Below are 8,043 nucleotides of genomic sequence, written 5' to 3' on the forward strand. Positions count from 1 at the left end.
AGCTTTTTAAAAAATATTTTTTTAAAACATTTTTATTTTTACTATAAAAAATTTTTAAAGTACGTTAAAAAAATAAAAAAGATCTTTTTTATTAAAAAAAAATTATCTATTAGAATAAAATTAATTAAAATTATCTAGAGTCTCGATAAAATATACTTTGTGAAACTTGAGTATGGTGTTTAAGGATTAGTGGTCTTTGCGTGTGTATGTTATGTGAAGTTGTGATTAAATTTACTACAATTTCTTTTTCTTATCTATTAGAGAAATATAAATTATTTTTGAGATTTAGGTAATATTATACTTGATACTTATATATTTGAAAAAAATTTAAGGGTAAAAAATGTCCATATAAACATAAAAATTTATCCTTTAGTATGAATATATTCTTGGATATCATGCATCATTTTTGTATCTACATAAAAGAATCACTTCAAAAGAAAAGACAAAGGTAAGGACAGAGAGAAAGGGATTGGTGCTTCTTTTTTGTATCAAGACAAAAAACCAGAAAAGCATCTATATTTCATTTCTGGGTGTCTAGTAAAATGTCCATATTGCCCTCTCATTTCCCAAAGACTGTTAAAAAGCAAATGTAATTAACACTCGAGCTTAGTGGAGGCAAGCATGCCAAACACCCTTTACTTGTTATTTGATTCCTCATTTTTAGCATATAAATCCATTATTATAATATCTAATCATTGGCGTAGTTCTTATTCTATATTTTGTCACTTGCTGAGAGCTCAATAAATAATTGAGCTTTCATATATGTGTCTCAATCATCAATAGATTTTTATCTTTTTCAAAAATTTTACATGGTTTTGTCATATATATAATTATTCCTCAGAAATTATATATTAATCATAAAAAGTAGCGCTTTTCTTTAAATAACAATTTATGGTTCTGTGTGTAAAACAGTAAAAGGTCTTTTTTGGTTGTGAATTTGTTTTCTTATTAATTCTTTCTTCTTTTTCTTTTTGCTCATACACTTTTTTTTTTTTTTAAAGAATGTTCTTCTTGATAATCTTCTTTGATATACCTTCATCTAAGTCAAAATCATATAAACTACTTAAACATGTGATTTTATATGAAGTGCTCTAATTTTCAACACTAATTCAAATGGCTAAAGCCATTAAACCATAAACTATATAATGATGGATTATTTTTATAATTCGGATATATCACACAAAGAACCACTCAGATAAAGACGCTAAAAACGTCTTTTTATAAAGATGTTTTTTAATAATTAAAATTTAACACATATAATCGATTAAATCGTGTTATTTTTGTCAAAATTAGGCTAGACAAATTGATTTGACCGAAAAATGGTGAATTAAATCTTAAACTAGTCTAAATTAATATTATTTTTTATAGAAAATAACTACAATACTCTATTATAGAAAATGACTAAAATACTTCTATTATATATATTAATTTTGAAAATCTTAAATTTTAGTCTTTTATTTTCTATCGTAGGGTTAGGATTTAAAATTAATATATATATATATAATTGGAATATTTTAATCATTTTCTATAATAAGGATATTGTTGTCATTTTTTATAAAAAAATAATAATATTAGTTTAGACAAATTCAAGATTTGATTCACTATGTTTTCGGTTAAATCAAATTGTCTAGCCTAATTTTGACAAAAATAATATGATTTAATCGATTATATATGTTAAATTTTAATTACTGAAAAATATTTTTAAAAAAAGACGTTTTAGACGTCTTTATCTGAGTGGCCCTATTATATAAATCACTAAAGATGAATCAACCATACTATAGTCAAACAAATGGAACTTTAACCATATTCAATGATGAGAAATATAATCACAGTAAAAAGCAAAACGCAACGGTAACTCTGTCAAAAAAAAAAGAATAGTCATTTGAGCTAGGTATTAAAATAGTTAAGAATATATATTATTATTTATTAGTTATATGTTTTTACTTCTAAAATTAAAAGTGTAGCTTAACATGATAACAAATCATTGAAAAAGAATAAAAGAATCAAAATATTAATTAAAAAAAAAACTATTGATGATCTATATATCTTAACTTTACTTTGTATCTCTTTCGATTATTCTGTTAAAAAAATAAAAAGATGGGATGACCGAGCAAGTGCAAAGAAACTTTACCGTTACCATGAATCATTCTCATAGAATTTCAGTGCCCAAAAGTCAACATTCTTTTGGATGTGTGTGCAATTTTATCTTCCTCTAATAATAATAATAATCGAATACTATGATGAGCTTGCTCACAGATGTGTACAACCATCCATTACCATCAATATTATTTCTCATCACTGGAAAAAAAAATAAAAATAAAAATAAAAATTACATGGCAACATTTGAAGGAGTAATTTAATCTTAAATGACATCATTGCATATAGTATGCTTTATTTCCTCTTCCTCTTGATGTTAGGTATAAGACAAATAGACAACCGTGCATGGCTTCTTGGCATTGAATTTACTATTTAGTACTTGCAATATAATATTATCATTCTGTGTTATAATTACAAAAGAGCCCAGCCTATCATGAACTGGATTATGGGATCACCCATCCATGACCTGTTCTCATTCTCTTCATTGGTTTGGTTAGAAATAAGAGATTAAACTGGAGAAAGGATTTATGTATTACTGAGTGTATTTAAGTTGTCTATTTAAATTGTGTAGAATGATACAATATAAAAAGATATTTATAGATACTATGAGAATCATAATAATAAAGACATAATCTTCTATAATAAATATTCAGATATATTAAATAATACTAATGAATTCTGATTAATCCTAATTATATTCTAATAGGTTTCACCCAAACAGCCACATACTTCCTAACACAATAAACATGAAACAATTAGGTAGCGTTTATTTTTAAAGATTTAATATTATGTTTCATAGTCAAAAATTGAAATTAAAATTTTAGTTTTGAAATAACTTCAGTCCTTTTAGTATATTTAGAAAATGAGGACGTAGTTGACTAAAATTTTTTAAGATAAGAATTAAAATTTTAATAATTTTTTTTTTGAAAATACACTCATTTAATTTTTCAAAATCTAAATTTATTCTTTAATTTCTATATTTATCTTAAACTAAACATAATATTCAGACATATCTTACTTTAATATATTTTATATACCAAACACAAATAAAGATTTAATTTAGTCTTTATTTTTCAATCTCAGTCTCTTAGTTTCAGTTTTCTTTTCAAACTCAGCCTTATAATAAGAAATTGGGTAAAAAATATAATTTGAAAGTGTTAGATTTAATTTTTTAAACCAATTTAAAATGCAAATTTGGTGTACATAGATATATTTCATCAAATTATTATTATTATTATTATTACCCCTTTTGTTTTATGGAATTTTTTTTTTACAAAGGCTCTTATAGGCTGTCATCATGATAGAAAGGGTTGACATTATTATTTGCACCGAAACCTTGCCCTTATTATATCTGCAAAATTATTATTGAACTGAAACAATCAATTATAAAGTGTGCATGTTTTCTCTGTCAACCACTTTAATCCTTATATTACCACATCTTTTTACTTTCCATTTGTTCCTTTCTTTCATCCCATCAATCATAGGAACATACCCTTTTGGGTTTACTATCATTTTCCAAAACCAAATCATGAATATGATCCCAAGATGTAGATCTCTTCTTTGATAATATAAATGCAGTGATCTAAATTTATAATAATATAGAAAGATGCTGCCTGCATTATGGCTTATTAATTAAAAAATTATGACAGATAATTATATGTATAGATAGTAAAATAGTAATTTGCTACCTAGATGCACCACAGTACTGAAAATGATCTTCAATTCGATCCTCACATGTAATATTCCCGGTAAATTCTATATATATATAGGGCTAGAAGTGAGTCAAGTAAGCTTATGAGTTAGTTTAACGTCGACTCATTAATAGCTCGATAAGCTGAACTCGTAAGCTGGTGAGCTAAACTTGAGCTTGGATTTGAGCTCATAAATTAAATAAACCGAGCTTGAGTTTGGATAAGTTCAGTTCATTAGTTCGTGAGTTGGCTCGATTATACATAATATTAAAAGTATAGATTAAATGCATATATCATATGCGTATTAATAATTATATATATATAATTTTACATATATATTAATGTTCTTAATTGTTTAAAAATTTATAGTCATTTTATATATATAATTTTGATGTAGAATATAAATAAAAAATTTATAATTGATAAATAGACAATATATTAAATTTATTTGTTTTAATAATTTTTAATATATATAAATTATACTTTATTGATATAGAATTATATGTTATGTTCCTATTATTTGAGCCAATTTGTGAGTTCGAGCCAACTGGTGAGCTTTCGTTGAGTCGAACTTGAGCTTACAAAATAGGCTTGATTGTTAATGAGTCAAGCTGTGAACCAAGCTTAATTTTTATGAGTCGAGCTTGAGTTTGGTCTAACTTGTCTCACTTCCAACCCTATATATATATATATATATATATATATATATATATATATATATATATATATATATATGCATTTATTGGTTGATATAAATTACAAATAATAAATTAAAGTATAAGCTTAATATACCACTTTAAAATAAAATAGTATATGATATTATTTTAAAAATATCTATAATAACAATATATAATGTCGATACATGGGTTTGGTGTCCAATTTTCTATTTCCTATCTTAACCTTACTAGCATAATTCAACATTATTTTTCAGTTACTTATTTCACTAACATATTTCACCAACAGTTACAAAATTTACGGATAACTTCGGTTCAATTCTTTACTTCCACAACCTCCTTTTTTAATTTTTTTTAATTCTCCTTCTATATCTTATGAACTCTTCTCTCTACGTAATAATTGTTTAAATAAGTTTTTGTGATGTCTTAAACTAGATAAAGATTATGTCAAAAGGTTTATTTTCGTTTGGTGTCCAATTTTTTATTTCCTATTTTAACCCTACTAATATAATTCAAAATTATTTTGCCGTTACTTATTTCACTAACATATTTTACTAACCGTTACAAAACTCATGCATAACTTCTGTTCAATTCTTTACTCCCACAATCTCCTTTTTTTAATTTTTTTATTTTTTTCTAATTCTCCTTCTTTATCTTATGAACTCTCTGTACGCAATAATTGTTTAAATAAGTTTTTGTTACGTCTTAAACTAAATAAAAACTATGTCAAAAGGTTTATTTTCGTGGCCATATATGAAATGAAAAAAAGAATAATTAGAAGCCAACAAGTGTTTAACCAGTGGTGATAAATAATTTTTTTATAGATCTTATTATATTTTGAGGTATTCATTTAAATTATGTTTTGTTTAATTTTATGTTACAAATTTCATTTAGTTGTAATGCAGTTACTAAGTTTAGCGTATAACTTCCATTTATATTTTTTTTCTTTCATTTACTTGTCCAATTAATATTTTCATCATTCTTTTACCTTTTTAATTTTTTCAATATTTCACATAAAAAAAAATAGTGCTATGTCTTTTTCTTTTATCAATAAAGAACTAATTTCTTTTTATCTTATATGTATTTTTTACTTTTAGTAATTTTAATTTTAATAAAATATGATATAAATAAAATCACGTTAACATTAAAATAAAAAATACTTATATAATAAATTTGAAGAGTAAATGATATATTAACAAAAAAATAAAATTAATTTCTTAAAAATAATAAAAAAACGGCTGAATAGTCACTAACATATAAATTATTAATAAATTAGATGTAATGTCATTTAATTTATATTTTGTCATACATAAACAAAGATAAATGTCATTTTTACTTATCTTTTTAAAAAATTTAGTGCAAAACAAGATATCTCAATTCTATAGGTTTTAATTGAGTTAATTGAACGTCTCTATAATAAGGAATCAATTTTGTCACGGCCGAAAATGAGCCATGATCGGCGCTCAGGAAAATAATCCCCAAGCAAGCCTAACCGACTCAAATATAAGTTGAATACAAAAAATTACAAATATTTTAAATAAATTTACAGTTTTATATTTAAAAAAAAAACAAAATAAAATAAATATGAAAGGATCCTGCCTGTGACATATGGAGCAGATGACGTCTAAGAACTCAACAAAGAACAGATACCCATTGCAGATCATTACTCTTGAATTGAAAGGCTCACATAATCAAATATTTACTCCTGAAAAATATTTTTAGAAAAATAGGGTGAGTTTTGCAACTCAGTGACTAGACAATACATCTATAATCGACGTAAGACCATATAAATACTATTATCAAAGTAATTTTAATTAGAAAATAATAGTTGATAACAATAAGTGAATCAATAAGGGAGTTCTCGTACAGAAATCAAATCAAAAGTCCACACCTGAGCGGCTCCACCTCTATGGGTAGCCCTTTCCTCTTGTGTGTCTTAACAGAATAACAGATCTAACGTGTGACCTACACGTTAGGTTAGCAACACCCTTGCTAGCTAGAGTCTGAGTTAGATGCATCTAAGTTAACGTCATAACCGCCGTTAACTACAATTTTCTAATACGAGCTTCCCAAACCAATTCAAAATATATAATTTCAAATACAACAAATCTTTGATATTTCTAATATATAAGATATCAAATCAAATCAAATCAGATAATTCTTTCTCATCAGAAATCTTTTCCAATCACACTTTCTCAATCAAAAAAAATTTTAAATATATTTCACAATTTTAAAATAAGTGAGTACCAATAAATACTTTAATGTTTCAAAAAAAGATATTCAAGCAAAATCAAACATTTTGGAATAATGTAAAACTTCATAAAAAATATATATAGTTTCATGTAGAGTTCTTAAAGTATAAGCTTTACAAAAACGAATTATTCAATTCTAATAAATCAATTATTCTAATCAATTTAAACTCGTTCAAAATAAATATAGTGAGTATAATTCAAATATCATAATAGATATATGTCAAAATAATTATAGATACACAATCAAATAATTATAAATGTAAAACCTACTCACAATGTGGTCCCAAGGGATCAAAAATATCAAACCCGGAGTGCCAAATTCAACGTGAGGAGTATTGAAGTAGAATAAAACGAATGAGCGCAAAATTTGGACCGGAGTAGTGACAAGATGGAGCTGGCGATAGTTTTGGGAATCTAAAACAAGCAAAACTAAAATCGAATTAAAACAAGGACAAGATAGATTAAATGGTGGCATAATAGGACATGAAAGCTAGAGCAAAATCAAGGAAAAAGGCTGGACCGAGATAATGACAGGAGCGGTTTAGCTCTAGCAGCATTAATAACTCCGGCGGCAAGAACGGTGGCTTGGCTCAGGTACATCCAAACGACGACAGGAACAGCGCAGCAGCGGGCAGTCCCTCCTCCTTGGCGTTTCTCTCTCTCCGGGAACTCCTCTCTCTTCGAAGCTCCAAATTTGCAACTACGACAACGGCGGTGAGGCTGGCTTCGACGGCGGCGGCTAGGCGTTTCTTGGCGGTAGAGGCGCGGCGGCCATGGCAGCAGCAGTTCCATCAGTGACGGTTTCCTCCAATCATGTAACTCCAATGACAACAACGGCTTTAGAAAGACAAACCAAAAACAGGGACAGAGCTCAGCAGCAGCGACAGATTCTTTCCCCATCATCGCGTTTCTTCCCACGGCGGACCCAACAGCGGCGGTAGCGACTTTCTCTAGCGGCGGCAGCGGCGACCATGGAGGCTTCAGCGACGGTGACCAGCTTCAACGGACTCCTCTGTTGCGTCCTCTCTGCTACGCGAACTCCTATCTCTCTCTCTCCATGCTCGTCGGCAGTGACAGAAGTGGCAGCCACGAACCCTAGCAGCGGCGGCGGCGGATCAATCGCGATGAAGGCACGACGGCGTCCCCTTCCTCTCGGCCTTAGCTTGCATCACGTCGCCCTCTTCTCTCCTATGTGGCAGCGTTGACGATGGCGGAACGAGCTCGGCGTGCAGCACCAGGCGCGACGATGGCGACAGCGGGACGCAGCACGGCGGTGACGACTGGGTGCGGTCCGGTCTCCCCCTACTTCCTCTTTTTCCCTCGCGACTC

The sequence above is a fragment of the Arachis hypogaea genome, chromosome 20 (genome assembly GCF_003086295.3).
Source record: "Arachis hypogaea cultivar Tifrunner chromosome 20, arahy.Tifrunner.gnm2.J5K5, whole genome shotgun sequence".
Lineage (NCBI taxonomy): Eukaryota > Viridiplantae > Streptophyta > Magnoliopsida > Fabales > Fabaceae > Arachis > Arachis hypogaea.